Consider the following 16,812-nt stretch of genomic DNA (forward strand, 5'->3'; position numbering starts at 1 on the left):
CCTAGTTTCCATCACAGTGTTGGAAGACTGTGGCTACGATGTGACATTCACCAAAAGAAAGGATTTCTTGAGACACATCACCATGGGAAAAGTGAATTAGATTAGGGTTCGAGTGAAGAACTTCTACAAATTATATGTGGAATACTGTGCAACATTGATCACAAAAGCAGAGAAGGTGCAAAGCCGAGATGTTGGTGAATTATGGCATAGAAGAATTGGTCATTTGCATCATGGTGCTTTGAATATCATGCAACAGATTTCTATGGGAATTCCCAATGGAGCACTAGAGAAGCAAGATACATGCGAAGGGTGTAAGTTGGGGAAGTACACAAAATCCACCTTTAATGATCAAGATAGTAGGGTGCATGCTATCCTTGAAAGGATCCACTCTAATGTACGCGGACCTTTCTCAACAGCCTCCACAACCAAGCACAAGTATTATGTTATATTGTGCATGATTTATCACAGAAGTGTTGGATCTACTTCATGTAGAAGAAATCCTAGACATTCTCCAAATTTTTTGAGTTTAAGGCACTTGTTGAAAAAGAGACTGGCAAAGGAAGGCATTTGACAGGAATTGATAGCACCTCATAACCCACAACATAATTGGGTGGCTGGGAGGAAGAATATAATTATTGTGGGAGAAGCACGTGATGTTGCATGACCAAATCCTACCTCTACACTTGTGAGCTCAAGCATGCAACACAGTGGTCTATTTGTAGAATATGAGTCCTCACATGATTCTTGCCATAAGTACACTAAACAAAGAGTTTTCAGGGAAGAAACCAGATGTGTCACACTTCAGGATCTTTGGATCATCAATTTACTGTCATGTTTCCAAGGAAGCAAGGAAAAATCTAGAGCTGACAACAAAGTTGGGCATATTTGTGGGGTACACTTATACACCTCACAACTATTGGATGTACTTGTCATATCTTAGGATGATAGTGGTTAGTGTTGGAATTATGATACAAGTGTTTTCCTTGATGGCAATTCACTCACAGTCAAATTTACTTTTGATAAAAGGCAACTCACAGTGTAACAAGTCTATTCAGAGGTAACAGGGCATTGGTACAGAAGAATAGGAAGATGGAACTAAGGTCTACTGATCAGAATGAAGAAGTTGAAGGAAAAAGATGGTGCAAAGAAGTTTAATATGTATACATAGGTCCCTTTAGTCAAAACAACGTATATACGCTGGTTCATAGAACAAAATAAGCGTATACGTATACACGGACTTTCACAAGAGGAAAAGAGTGTACATGTTGGAAAATCAAGGAAATTCAAGAGTAAAGAATACCAAGGATCAATACAATGGTATTAGCCCATAATATTGAGCAGAGTAACAAATATTTGATCCCGTCCAAGAATACTGCGGGTCCTAAGTGGTTTTGGTCCGAGGTATTGAGAAAGGCCAAAACTATATACAGAGGAGAAGATCAAAAGGCCAAGGTGTGCAAGTGAAAGGGTTTCTCAGGAATACTTCTATCTGTAGTATATTTTATGTTGCAGGGGCTATGTTTGTGATTCGATCTGAAATATTATGTGCACCTTGAATTCAATGTTGGATCAAGATCATGAGACCTGAAATGACTTATCATTGAATGATATGATATTGGTTGGGCTAGATTTGATTGCGTACACCTGCTTTATTCTTTAAATGTCATGATATGGATTTGTCTGAAGTCTCAAATAGCAGTGAAGTTGTGAGTTAATATTTGCATATCTATACATTGTTTCGCCTCGGTAAAAGTGCGTATACACGCAGGTTCGACTCCTCCAAGTAGTGTACACAAAGGAAAATCCTATTCTTCGTAAATGACAGATCTATTTGATCAGTTCTATTATTAAGGAGTTTAGACTTCTGTGATCCATAACATTGTTTAGAAAATCTTCGGCAAAATCACATAATCAATCTTTTGTCGACGCGTTTCGAACCAACCAGTGTGGTTCATCGTCAGGACAAGTTGAAGAACAGATCCAGCTTCGCCTGTTTAAATAGCTAGAGCAGAGACCCCAACGGTTACCTGGCCAAAGGTTGACTTAAGGAGCAAGGTCAAATTTAGTTATATTAGGTAAGAAATAAATAAATAAATATCTAAATATATCAATGATAAATTATAATATACTAATAAATAAATCCAAATTTAATAAATATATATAAATCTATATAAATTTTAGTTATATTAGGTGTGAGATAACCAAATAAATATATAAATATATAAATAAAACAATAATAAATTATTTATTTATTAACTAAATATATAACTATATAAATCATAATAAATTATATTTATCTATTTATTAAATCAAAATATAAAACAAAAATAAATCAATTATTTAATTTATATAAATGGTATTATTAGTGAGGTAAATGAATATAAATTCATATATAAATATATAAATTTAGTTATATTAGGGGTGAGATAACAAACTAAATATATAACTAAATTAATAATAAATTATTTATTTAATAAATAAATATATAAATATATAAAAATAATAATAAATTCTATTTATTTATTTATTAAATAAATAAATAAATATAAAAACATAAATTAATAAATATAATAGGAAAGATAAATTATTTATTTAATTTATATAAATGGTATTATTAGTAAGGTAAATAAATATAAATTCATATATATAAATTTAGTTATATTAAGGTGAGATAACCAAATAAATATATAAATATATAAATAAAATAATAATAAATTATTCATTTATTAACTAAATATATAAATATATAAAAATCATATAAAAAAAATAAAAATTATTTATTTATTTATTAAATAAAAAAGTAAATTATTTATTTAATTGATATAAATGGTATTATTAGGGGTAAATAAATATAAATACATATATAAATATAAAAATTAGTTATATTAGGTGTGAGATAACAAAATAAATATATAAATATATAAATAAAATAATAATAAATTATTTATTTATTTATTAAATAAATATATAAATATATAAAAATAATGATAGATTATATTTATTTATTTATTAAATAAATAAATAAATATAAATTAAAAAATATAATAGCAAAGGTAAATAATTTATTTAATTCATATATAAGGGGTTTTTTTAGACGAAAGTTAAAGGGAGATTCAATTCTAAGGTTCTAATAGAAATAAATGAAATTTTTGGAAAAAATCTAATTATAACATGCTCAATAGTATCATAACCGGATAATACACTACATAGCCCGAAATTAATTCATAACATATTAAGGACTCAAACACTCCAAAGAACTGGGACAAACTTGCCCAAAGAGAAATTAAAGGAGGGGGAAAGACAGAAACCCTAAGACCTAACAAAAAGGGGAAGAGGAGGCTAGGAAGACAAGGCTGGGACCCAGCACCTGCTAATCCTCCAGCCATCATCCCTATTAAGATTGTTCGGCCTCTTCTCAATCTCCAGGGCCTCTCTAAATTTGCGATGGTGAAACTGCGCAATTTTGGCAATGACTTGAGCCTCCTCTATACACACATGATGCATAGTCTTTTCCGCATGCTCAGCCAGGGCCAAGGACTTGGTCCTCCCATGCCTTAAGTCAACCGAATGCTCGCTAATCCGCTGATTGATCGAGCGACCAGTCTCACCAATATAGGGGGTCCCACAGGAACAGGGAATGACATAGACGCCTTTCATGTCCTTAGGGTCAATCGGGTCTTTCACAGACCTGAGGGAACTACAGATCGTATTGAGAGGTCTAAAAGTAGCGGGCACATCATACTTCCTCAGAATCCTCGCAATCCTGTCCGTGGTTCCTTGGATGTAAGGAAGGTTCACACCCATGCTACGATCATTAGGGACCCTTCGGATTGAAGGCTCCTTCTTGGCCTTGAGGAAGGCTTTTTGCCCGAGGTGTCTATTATTTTTCTACTGTCTATCTTCTTAGATATGAATGTAAAACTGAATGCATAAGGAGTTTTGTGTCTGATTGATTGATTATCTAAGTGAGAAGGGTTATCTCTACTATGAAAATTTGATGAAACGAGGCCTTCATTTGTATTGTTATGTACCAGGAGCATCCAGTCTGAAAATTTATGAAATGTGTTTCCTAGAGGAAGAGAGAAAGTCGTAGCCTTCTATAGGTCGGCACCTGTGTACTAGTAAACACATTGGCTAGTATAGGAGCTAGGGGGTTATAGCTCCCTTCCAGTAGAAGCTGGAAAATGAGAGAAGGTTGCAGCCTTCTACAGGTGGGTGCCTGCATACTGGTATGATTCTTCACCAGTACAAGATTGTAAACATATTTTCTTAATATTAAAAGAAGACAGAGACGACAACAACCAGTGGTTTTTCTTCCGCGTTGGATTTCCACCTTAAATCTAGGTGTTCATGTGTGATGCTTATGTGTGATGGTTTATTATGTTTTTACTACACTGTTTAAAAAGTTACGGATGCACGGATTAAAGATCAACACATGATAAATTGACTAAATCATAAGTTCTCTGGGTACACGTTTGTTTCTCTAATCACAGTAGCATGTACACGCAAGTTCAGTTCACAGAGGTAGTGTATATAAATATATTTGGAAATGAAAAATTGTTGAACTGTAATACTGATTCACCCCTCCTCTCAACATTATTTCCAACAATTGGTATCAGAGTAGGTCCTTCAGAAGAATCTGATCACTTGAAGTAAGATCTTTCATGATGAACAATCACAAAGGCATGGGATCTATCAGAACACCAATCTTCAATGGGAACAACTTGGTATATTGGAAAATAAGAACCAGGGCCTATCTTCAGCCGCTTGGAACCGATGTTTGGGAAATTGTGGAAGGAGGATATCAATTTCCAACAGAATACCTACAGATTCAGCAGGTAAGAAGTTGTATGAAACCAATGCCAAAGCAGTAAATACTTTATTGGGAAGTCTATCAGAATTAGAATTCATCAAATTCATGCAGCTCAAGATAGCCAAAGAGATATGGGACAAAATAATTCAGAGCTACGAAGGAGACTCCCAAGTAAAACGTGTTAAGCTCCAAACTCTCAAAATTCAGTATGAAACTCTTAAGATGCATAGTGATGAGAGTATTGCTAGTTAATTTTTATGTGTAGATAAGATTTTTAATTGTATGAAGAATCTGGGTGAAGAGATAAAGGAAGCTACTTTAGTTGAGAAAATTTCGAGATCTTTGTCTTCTAAATTTGAGTCAAAAGTATCTTCGATAAAAGAAAAATAGGATCTTCAAACTATTACTGTGGTTCAACTCCATGGAATCCTAACTACCTTTGAAATGAGGAAAGGAGGTCCATCAAATATGAGAGAAGCTGCTTTTAAAGCTTCAACAAAGGGAAAAGAAAAGGAAGATCACAATGAACCAGGATACATTTAAGAAGAAGAAGATGAGGTAAATTTTGTCAAGAAGCTTCAATGGGGTTCCGTAAGATTCAGAGGTAAGCTACCATTCAAATTCTTTGTTTATGGTAGAGTTGGCCATTATGTTGCCAAATGTCCTCATAAATATACATATGAAAAGGGAAAGGAATATGCAAAAGGAAATAGAAAACAAGTTGTCAATATAAGGAGTTACTATATGCATGAAGATAGTGATGGTTTATCTAATAGTGATGAAGATGAAACTGAACAAGATTATAGACTTCTCATAGCCTATGAAAATGATGATTTTTTGGATGCCTTAGAAGAGGAATACTTTCTTGAAGAAATCACAAAACTCAAAATTTGTTTAGAAGAAAAGAATATGATCATATATGCATTGACACATCAACTCACTGAAATAGAAAAACACAATGAAAATCTAAAATGTGAAATTGTGGGTCTAAGAAAAGAACTTGAGAAGACAAAATATCTTAATCTTATATTTGCTAAAGGATCAAAAACTTTAAATGAAATCATCAAAGTTCGGCGTTATCCTCTTATAAAGACAGGTCTTGGATATACTGAAGAATCATCTCAATCACAGAAGTTGTTAGCCTCCACTAGAAGCTATCTTGATGCAAAAAAGACCAATGAACAGTATGTCAATTGTTAGCAAAGGCCTAAAAGTACTCATTAGGTAAATCATACTCAATTTAATCCAAGGATGAATATCACTAGAAGCTTCAACCAATAGGTAAAAAATGGCAAAATATTCTATGATCGCAGGAACTTCTTTAATGGGCAATGTTTTTCATGCCATAACTTTGGGCATAAAGTTGCTCAATGTGTTGCTTACAAAACCATCATGACTAGAGAAGCACGAAATCAAAGGAGTGTAACAGGAATCAATAAAAGTTCCTATAATAGCTTTTCTCCTCTTGAAGATGAAATAGAATGTTCGATTTGTAACAATTTTGGCCATGAAGAATCTGAATGCAAGAGCAAATTTAGGCCAACAATTCAAAAGGAGTAAACATCATCAAAATTCCAAGATATGGAGAAAGAAAGAATCTCAATAAGAAAGGTGTGGCATATCTCTGTATGTAGAAGGAAGAGAGAATTAGTGGTACATCAACAACGAATGTTCCAAACACATGACAGGTGATAAAGAGAAACTTCATTCATATAATGCTTTAGAAAAATAAAATAATGTCTCATTTGGAAATGACACACCAACTATCATTAAAGGTAAGGGATCTGTTTTCTTGAAAGAAAATGTTAAAGATGGAAATGCCATGTATGTAGATGGCCTAAAGCATAGCTTGTTAAGTGTCAGTCAAATGTGTGATAAAGGAAATGAAGTTGTGTTTCGTTCAAACAGATGTGTGGTTCATGAGCTTGATATAGGAAAGACCGTAATCAAAGATACAAGAACTACAAACAATTTATACATACTCAAAGGAGGACAACAACAATGCTATCTAAGAAAAACAGATGAAAAATGGCTATGGCATAGAAGATTGGGGCATCTAAGATTTTCTCAAATAAGAAAAGCATGCATGCTCAAGGCGGTCCGTGATCTTCCAGATATCAACATCCTAGAAAATACCATATGCAGGCCATGTCAAGTTGGTAAGAAAACCAAATTTCATTTGAATGAAAAAGAAGGATCAACAAGTAAGCCTCTTGAACTCCTCCATACTGATTTATGTGGTCTAACAAGGAAAAAATCACCTCTTGGAGAAGAATAATTTATTTTATTTATTGATGATATTTCCAGGATGTGTTGGATAGGTCTACTAAAGCATAAAGATGAAGCATTTGAAAATTTTAAAGCCTTCAAAGTTTTAGTTGAAAATGAATCAGATCGAAAAATCAAATGTCTAAGATATGATCGAGGGGGAGAATTCATATTAGATTAATTCTTTTACTTTTTTGAACAACGTGGAATAAAAAGGCAATTCTCTGTCACCAGAACTCCTCAACAAAATGGCGTGGTGGAAAAAATGAATAGAATAGTTCAAAAAATGGCTCGAGCTATGCTCGATGAATCTGGAAATCCTGCAACCTTTTGGGGTGAAGTTTCATTCGTTGTCTTGACTATTCTCAACAAAGTGAATGTTTGGGTAAATAGTGACCAAACTCCATATGAACTTTGGTATGGTAAGCCTCCTATTGTAAAAAACTTTAGATCTTTTGGAAGCAAATGTTTCATCAAAAGGACTGATGAAAAACTAGGTAAGTTTGAACCAAAAGTAAACAAAGGAATTCTTCTTGGTTATTCATCCAGAATTAAAGGATACAAATGTTATAATAAAAGACTTCAGAAGATTGTTAAATGCATTGACGTTGTAATTGATGAAGCATGCAGAAATCCGGAAAAAGTGAAATCAACAGAGGAATATGACAATTAGGAAGATGGGGAATGCTTTCTCGTATCAAATAAAAATGATACATAAGAAGAAACCAATGAAGCACTAGAAGAATATATAACAAATAGGGAAAAGGCTCCATCCAGGTATGTTCAGAAGAATCATCCAGAATCTCAAATTCTAGGAGAAAAAGGGTCTAGAGTACAGACAAGAAGAACTATTACAGGGACCTCAACTTATCTAACATTACTATCCTCCACAGAACCATAGAATGTAAATGAAGCTAGCAAAGATGAATGTTGGGTTAAGGCCATGGATGAAGAACTTGACCAAATTGAAAATAATGATACTTTGGAATTAGTTCCTAGACCTCGTGATAAAAATGTTATAGGAACAAAATGGATATTTAAGAATAAGTTGATTGAAAATGGAGAAGTTATTAGAAACAAGGCAAGAATTGTTTCTAAAGGGTATGCTCAACAAGAAGGTATAGATTTTGAACAAATGTTTGCACTTGTTGCTAAACTTGAAGCCATAAAAATGTTTCTTGCTCTTTCTAGTTTCGAAAATTCAAAGCATATCAAATGGATGTAAAATCATCTTTTCTTAATGGAGATTTAGAAGAAGAAGTTTATATTAAACAACCAGAAGGATGCATTCTAGGAAATGATGCAAAACTTGTATGCAAACTCAAAAGCGCTCTTGATGGTTTGAAACAGGCTCCAAGGGCTTGGTATTACCGTCTTGACAAATATCTACAACAACAAGGTAACTTCACAAAAGGTTCTACAAATAAAAACTTATACACAAAGATTGAAAATGATAAACTGATAATTATTGTTGTTTATGTTGATGATATCATATTTGGTAGCAATGAAGAATCCATGAGTCAGAATTTTGCTTCGGTAATGCATCAAAAATTTGAAATTTCCTTACTTGGTGAACTTACTTATTTTCTTTGTCTACAAGTACATCAAACAAAAGATGGTATTTTTCTTTCACAAACCAAATATCTCAAGAATATCTTGAAGAAGTACATAATGGAAGATTCTAAACTAGTATGTACTCCAATGGTAACAAGATGCAGTCTCAGTTCTAACGATGAATCACCAGCAGTAAACCAACCAACTTACAGATCTACAATTGGAAGTCTACTTTATATAACATGTATCAGACCTGATATCATGCATGCAGTAGGAATCATTGGAAGCTTCCAAGAAAATCCAAAGGAATCACATCTTCAGGCAGTTAAAATAATTTTCAAATATCTTCAAGGAACTCAAGACTTTGGACTATGGTATCCTAAAGATACAGATCTTACTCTTCATGCATATACAGATGTAGGTTGCAGGAAATGTTGATGATCGAAAGAGCACTAGTGGAGGAGCATTCTATATGGGTTCATGGTTGGTGTCTTGGTTTAGTAAGAAACAAAGTTCGATTTCCTTATCTACATCTGAAGCAGAATATGTGGTTGTTGCATCTTGCTACACACAACTACTTTGGATGATGCAAACATTGAAAGACATTCAAATCCCATGTACTCCACCCATCTCCATTCTATGTGATAATACAAGCTCCATCAATATTTTGAAAAATCTAGTCATGCACTCCAATACTAAGCACATACCCATTAAGTAATATTTTCTACTAGAACAAGTGCTTGAAAAAAAGGTTAAATTGGAGTGTGTTCCCTCCAAAGAACAAGTTACTGATATATTCACCAAACCGCTTCCCAGAGAAACATTTGAATATCTCAGACAAAATCTTGGAGTACTTGCTTCATCATCCTACTGTCAAATCTAGTTTTTCAAGAGGAAGGTTCTTATACATGGGTTTCATGAAGTATAGTTGCATATATACGCGGGTTTCTGTGGCTGCAGAAGCATATATTTTTTTTTGACAGAAAAATAGTGGGTCAAACTCTGATATGGTGCTCAGCTTGATATTGATGATTACAGTCTATCGATATGCTTTGTTCATTTATTTTTATCTGACTGACAAAAATGCCTTGATGAATGACTTGTTGACACGGCACAGGTAGCACAGGTTTAGGGGGAGTATTAGCCTTCACTCACATTATGCATTGCTGGAATTATGGTTGCTGAGTTCAGCTATGGTTTCAGATATTTATACCATTTGTTGCATAAGTCATGTAAAGATCTAGGGTTTCATATGTCTCCTTCTCTCATAGTCTATGTTTGAATGAGTCCTATTGGACATATGATGTAATTTGTATCCCTACTATACATGGAATGGTTGATGTAATAATTGTTGTATTTTAGTCATGTATAAACAATTGGTATATGCCCACTTGTTTGGGTGATTGATGGATATATGAGTCATTGGTCTTAGGGAGGTCATACTCACTTAGTTGAGTTATAGAGTCATGTTATTATTTTGAAACATATCTCTACAGACTCTACATGTACTCAGTGGGAGCATGGAAAACATAATTTATATCAAAAGGGGAGAGTATATTGGTCCACCTTTTGCCCTTGATGTCAAAGGGGGAGAGTATTTTGGCATTGCTTTTTATCTCTAATAGTTTCTACAACTTGTAGTAATCAACACCAACATGGTTTCCATCAAGTCCAAAGAGGGAGATTGTTGGCATTATGATACAAGTGTTGTCCTTTATGGAAACTCACTCACAGGTGAGTTCAGTTTTAATAAAAGGAAACTCACAGTGTAATAGGTCTATTCAGAGGTAACAGGGCATTAACATGAAGATGGAACTAAGGTCTACTAATTAGAATGAAGAAGTTGAAGGAGAAGGATGGTGTAAAGTAGTTTAAGATGTATTCCCAGGTCTCCTTATTTAAAACAACATATACATGCTGGTCCACAGAACAAAAGAAGCGTATACGCATACACCCACTTTCACAAGAGGAAAAGAGAGTACAAGTTGGAAAATGAAGGAAAATCAAGAGTAAAGAATACCAGGGGTCAATACCATGGTATTAGTCCACAATATTGAGTGGAGTAATGAATATTTGATCCCGTCCAAGAATACCACGGGTCCTAAGTCGTTTTGGTCCGAGGTATTGAGAAAGGCCAAAAAATATATAAGGAGGAGAAGATCAAAAGGCCAAGGTGTGCAAGTGAAAGGGTTTCTTAGGAATACTTCTATCTGAAGTATATTTATGTTGCAGGGGCTATGTTTGTGATTTGATCTAAAATATTTTGTGCACCTTGAATTCAATGTTGGATCAGGATCATGAGACATGAAATGACTTATCATTGAATGATATGATATTGGTTGGGCTAGATATGATTGCCTACACCTGTTTTATTCTTTAAATGTCATGATATGGGTTTGTTTGAAGTCTGAAATAGAAATGAAGTTGTGAGTTAATATTTTTAGATCTATATGCTATTTCGCCTTAATAAAAGCGCATATACACGTAGGCTCAACTCCTCCAAGTAGCGTATACAAAGGAAAATCCTATTCTTCAAAAATGACTGATCTATCTGATCAGTTCTATTATTTTACTACTGTCTATCAATGAAGTCTTCTTAGATCTGAATGTAAAACTAAATGCATAAGGAGTTTGGTGTCTGATTGATTGATTGTCTAAGTGAGAAGGGTTATCTTTGCTACTGCCTGTGTAAAGCTCTATAAATTGACAATAGATGTTCAGTATATTGCTGGTTGGTACAAACTTTATTCAAAAGTTTTATATTTTAGTAGTTTTGAAGGTATATGCAGGTTTGGTTAAAGGAAGTAGCGTATACACGCAGGTTGGGTTTAGTAAATTAGCGTATAAATTATGATGCATGATTTTTGAGGTTACAACTGGTTCTGAATGATGATGCAAGTTTATGGGTTCAACACAGTGTTCTGGTGACAATGGTTTGACTGTTCAGATTAACTGATTATTGGTTGATGCCGTTTGAAAGTTCTGATGGGTCGAGTATGAAAATTTGATGAAACGAGGCCTTCATTTGTATTGTTATGTACTAGGAGCATCCAATCTGAAAATTTATGAAACGTGGTCCCTGGAGGAAGAGAGAAGGTCGTAGCCTTTTGTAGGTCGGCGCCTATGTACTAGTAAACACATTGGATGGTACAAGAGCTAGGGGGTTGTATCTCCGTTCCAGTAGAAGCTATAAAATGAGAGAAGGTTGTAGCCTTCTGCAGGTGGGTGCCTGCATACTGGTATGAGTCTGCACCAGTACAAGATTGTAAACAGATTTTTCTTAATATTAAAAGAAGACAGGGATGACAACAATAGGTGGTTTTTCTTTCGCATTGGGTTTTCACCTTAAATCTTGGTGTTCATATGTGTTTCTTATGTGTGATGGTTTATTATGTTTTTAATTCATTGTTTAACAAGTTACCGATGCACTGATTAAATATCAACACATGATAAATTGACTAAATCATAAGTTCTCTAGGTATACGCTGGTTTCTCTAATCACAATAACGTATACGCGCAAGTTCACTTCACAGAAGTAGCATATATAAATATGTTTGGAAAATGAAAAATTATTGAACTGTAATATTTATTCACCCCCCCCTCTTAGTATTATTTCCAATAGTTAGAAGAGATGTGAAGTTTCAAGAGGAAAAGGAAATTAGGTGTTCTCATGAGAGGGAGCTTCAGCTGCAACCTAATCAAGAGATTTTGGCTTCAAACAAAGAACCTAATGATGTGTTGGAGTAGCCACAAGCAGAGGAGGAGAGAGTGGAGACATCCACTCAAGCAGAGACATCCAAAGAGGGAAGGAAGCAGACTAGGGAATCTGACAGATTATTATAGGATGCTAGGAGAATGTGGGAGCATCTACATTATAACACAAGAAGAGGAGGTCACTAGATTAGTACACTAGGTACATTTCTCTAATGAGTGAGCTAGTTGAGACAAAACCATCCTCATTTGAGGAAGAAATGCAACAACTAGTATGGGTTAATACTATGGTAGAGGAATATGATTCCATTGTCAAAAATAGTGTTTGGGAAGTGGTTCCAAGACCAACAGTCAAATCAATGGTTGGTTCGAGATGGATTTACAAGGTAAAGCATGCAAAAAATGAGAGAATAGAGAAACACAAGGCCAGATTTGTGGCCAAAGGGTTCTCTCAGGTGGAGGGAATTGAGTATGACGAGACCTTTGCTCCAGAAACAAGGTACTCATCCATCAGGTTAATTTTAGCATTTTCATAGTAGATGGGGTGGAAGATCCACCAAATGGATGTGAAGACAACATTTCTCAAAGTAGTTATTGAGGAGGAGGTGTATATTGAGCAGTAGGATGGATTTGATACCTTTGAAAAATATTTGCATGGGTGTAAAAGAAAACAAGCATTGTATGGACTCAGGAAAACACCCTATGTTTGGTATACTAGGATTGATAGATATCTCATTGGTTTGGGCTTCACCAAAAGTGAAGCAGATGCAAACCTTTATCACATTGTGGTAGAAGGTAAATTATTGATTATTGTGTTATATGTAAATGAATTGATCCTTACTGGTGATGAGCAGTTGATCATATCTTGCAAGGAGGACCTTGCTAGAGAGTTCGAGATGAAGGACATGGGACTAATGCATTATTTCCTCAGTTTTGAAGTATGATATGGATATGGGGAACTGTTTATATTTTAGGGTAAGTATGCCAATGAGATACTGAAGAAGTTCCGCATGGAGATAAGAAAAACCATGGACACTCCTCTAGCAGGAAACTGGAAGAAAGAAGATACCACTTCAGGTGAGGAAGTGGAGGCTACCATTTGCAGGAAGCTTGTGGGTTCACTCATGTATTTGGTGAACACACAACCAGACATGTGTTATGCAGCTAACAATCTTAGTGAAGCCATGGTTAAGCCAACCAAACTGTATTTGAAGGAAAAAAATAATGTGTTGATATACCTCAGAGGCACTACTCAGTTTGGTCTTTGGTACGACCGAACAGATGGAGTGAAGCTGCAAGGCTTCAAAGATGTAGATTGGATGGGGAGTCCATCAGACATGAAGATAACTCCAGGAGGAATTTTCAATGTTGGGTTAGCAACAGTTTCATGGTATAACATGAAGCAGATATATGTGGCGCTCATCTTAATAGAAACATAATACATGGGTGCAAGTCAAGTAGCATGTGAGGCTACCTGGATGAGAAAGATTCTTGTTGGGTTATTTGGTCAAATGATGGATCCTATAGTTATTTACTATGACAATCAAAGTTGTATCGAACTATATAAGAATTCATTATTTCATGATTGATCCAAGCATATCAACATCCAGTATTACCATCTACGAGATTGTGTTTAGAGGAAAATTATGTTGTTGTAGTACATTTCGACAAAGGAAAAGGGTGCAAATATTTTGACAAAGGCTTTCTCATGAGGAAAATTCAAGTTCCATAAAAGTAGGATTGTGGCATTTGATAATCCCTTTCTTTCTAAGAGGGAGTGTTGAAAATGTAGCAAAAAAATCCTAATTTAATTTTTTCTTGATTAAATTAGGATAAATTCGAGTTTCAATTTCAGTAAAATACTTGGAGGTAGTTAAATGAGGTGAAATGGGTCTTGTCACTTAGTTAACTCAGTAAATTCGATTTGGAGACACTTGATTTCAGTTCTACATGATTGATTTCTAGTTTTTAGAAATCAATTTCAGTTAATTTGAGTTATTGTCAGTGTAACTAGTTCTCATTGTTAGTAGAAATAGTGGAGGTTCAGTCAAGGGCGTGTAGCTTTTTTCACACTAAGTGATCATCTAGTTAAACTGATCAATCAACCTAAATTAACTCATGCATGCACAGAATTTGAGTTACCTAGTTGAGATTGCATTTCAATGGTAGTGCACGATCAGTTGTAGAATTTCCAAGTTGTATAGGTGGTGCACGCAGTCAAAGAAGGGCCTAAAGGAATTGTGCAATTCTCAATGAGTAATTTCCCTAATTAATAGGGGGTAAATTCCTCATCAAATAGTGTAAGGAAATAGGATCTTGTCAGGCTAAGTATTGGCTTCAATCATTCTGTGAGGTAGTGAGATAGATTATGCTAGTGCAGAGGTTGCTCAGGGTTGAGAAAAAATTGTATTTATTCTATATTATTTGATTAATGCAATACATATAGTAAGGGGATTTGAGCATTTTCTTTCCCATAGATAAATATCTATGTATGTGTGTTGAATATTGATGCATGTTAATGATTTGTGTTCTCGATCGTGATTTTCTTTCCGCATATGAGTAGAGTAGATTCAAGTCTTGTCATTTAGTAAATTTCATGAGCAATTTTGAATCTACACATTAAATTTCTACACCTCACATGATGAATATAACAAACCATTTCCTTGTAATTGGTTACACACTGCACTAGTATCATAATCAAAAAAATAAGTTAAAAGGAATGGAAGTTCATGAAACGAGTCAAGATACAATGAGTGAATAATAATTTGATTCACCAAATAACTCATGCATTCACTAGCACTCAAGAGGATTTCAGGTGCGATGATGAAAATGATTAGTCGTATAAAATTCAAAAGAAAAACCAGGAGATGGCTATTCTGAAATGCATATGATAGACATGATTCCTTTAGCCAAAGATAGTCTTTGAAATTATCAACTTCACAGTTCCATGCTTCTATGAGAGATACACACTCCAAACCCGAGTTAAGTACAAGAGCCTTGCATGGAGATGAATCAATTGAAATAGAATCTCGAATTTGATCAAAAATCAAATCTTGAAAGTTTGAAAGATTATATCCAAAATACCAAACATATTTGAAGAAGGAATTTACATCCAATGAAACCATGCAAAGAAAAGGATTTTGCGAGAAAAACCAAATCTGAATTAGTTCATCGTTCTTACCAGAGTCGCGAGATCCTAAAATAATCATCAACAGAGGTTGAAGTTCCTCAACTTCGTAACAAGTCCCAAAACTTTCAAGGTTTGTAAAACCACATTTTGAAGATTGAATCAGATCATGGATGGAGTGCAAATAGGTTCTACCAGTAATTTCAATAGGACCACTACTAACTGGATGGAAACCATCTCTATCATTGATTTGACCAGATTTTACAACTTCAAGAACTAGATTACTCAAGTCTAAAGATTCTTCTAATTGCAAATCTAGAGATGTATGAATCAGAGAAATTTCATGAGAAAGCTTATTTGAAGAGTTGTCCTCATCGAGAACTGAAAATGACAAGGAGTAGAGCGGATACTCAATGATTTGATTGTTTCCTTTTTCATCGTGGCTAACTTCACTACCTTTTGTCAATTGAGAAGTTAACTGATCAGATGAAGAAATTGAAGAGCATGGAGTATCTTCATTGCAAGTAGATGTATCACAAATAGTAGATCACAAGGGATAGTGAGATGAAGATGAAGTTTCGATAAGAACATCTTCTTTGGCTGCATCAAATTCTATATTTTATTCTTTCAAATAAAGATATTCTCGAGAAACCAAAAGATCAAATGGTGTACTTGGGAATTCATCATCACGTACATCAATGAAGTCATGAATATTAGAACGATGATTTCCCAAGACTATAAATTGATTAACCAAATCAACTTCATTTGATTGACTACCGAGATTAGTAGCTTGAAATCATCCAAGAATGGAAGAGCATCATCTTGACATGTGGGACTTTGAGAAAGGGAAGAGAGATCAAAATTATCTTCACTTTTCTGCGCCTCTACCTATGTAATGTGACTGACTTGTACCTGATTGCAATTTGAACCAACAACACGAAAATCAAGAGAGTGTGAAGATCAAGTTGGTGTAGCAGATTCATCAAGTGGATCATGGTACAAAGAGTCATGGCATGTAGATAATATAGGATGACAAATATCCCTTAAAGAAGTAATACTTTTGGTGGAACAAGGTTCGGGATTGAGGTTAAGAATTCTAGTATCATCTTGAGGTGTAGAAGGATTAGCCTTCAGCATATGCTCCATGAACCATTCCAAGGTTTCCTCCATTGGATCTAGATCATGAGAAATGGATAAAGGTTGAAGAGATGGATCAACCATTTGACTTACATATTTCCCAACTTTGACATCATCGCAAGGATGCACCCATATTGGAATTGAAAAAGGATGAGGACAAGGAACAAAAGGAATAATATGTTCCTCCTCTAAAATTAGAGGT

This window comes from Pinus tabuliformis, chromosome 1_2, assembly GCF_031772625.1.
Source record: "Pinus tabuliformis cultivar Carrire ecotype Pingquan chromosome 1_2, CPIR1, whole genome shotgun sequence".
NCBI lineage: Eukaryota > Viridiplantae > Streptophyta > Pinopsida > Pinales > Pinaceae > Pinus > Pinus tabuliformis.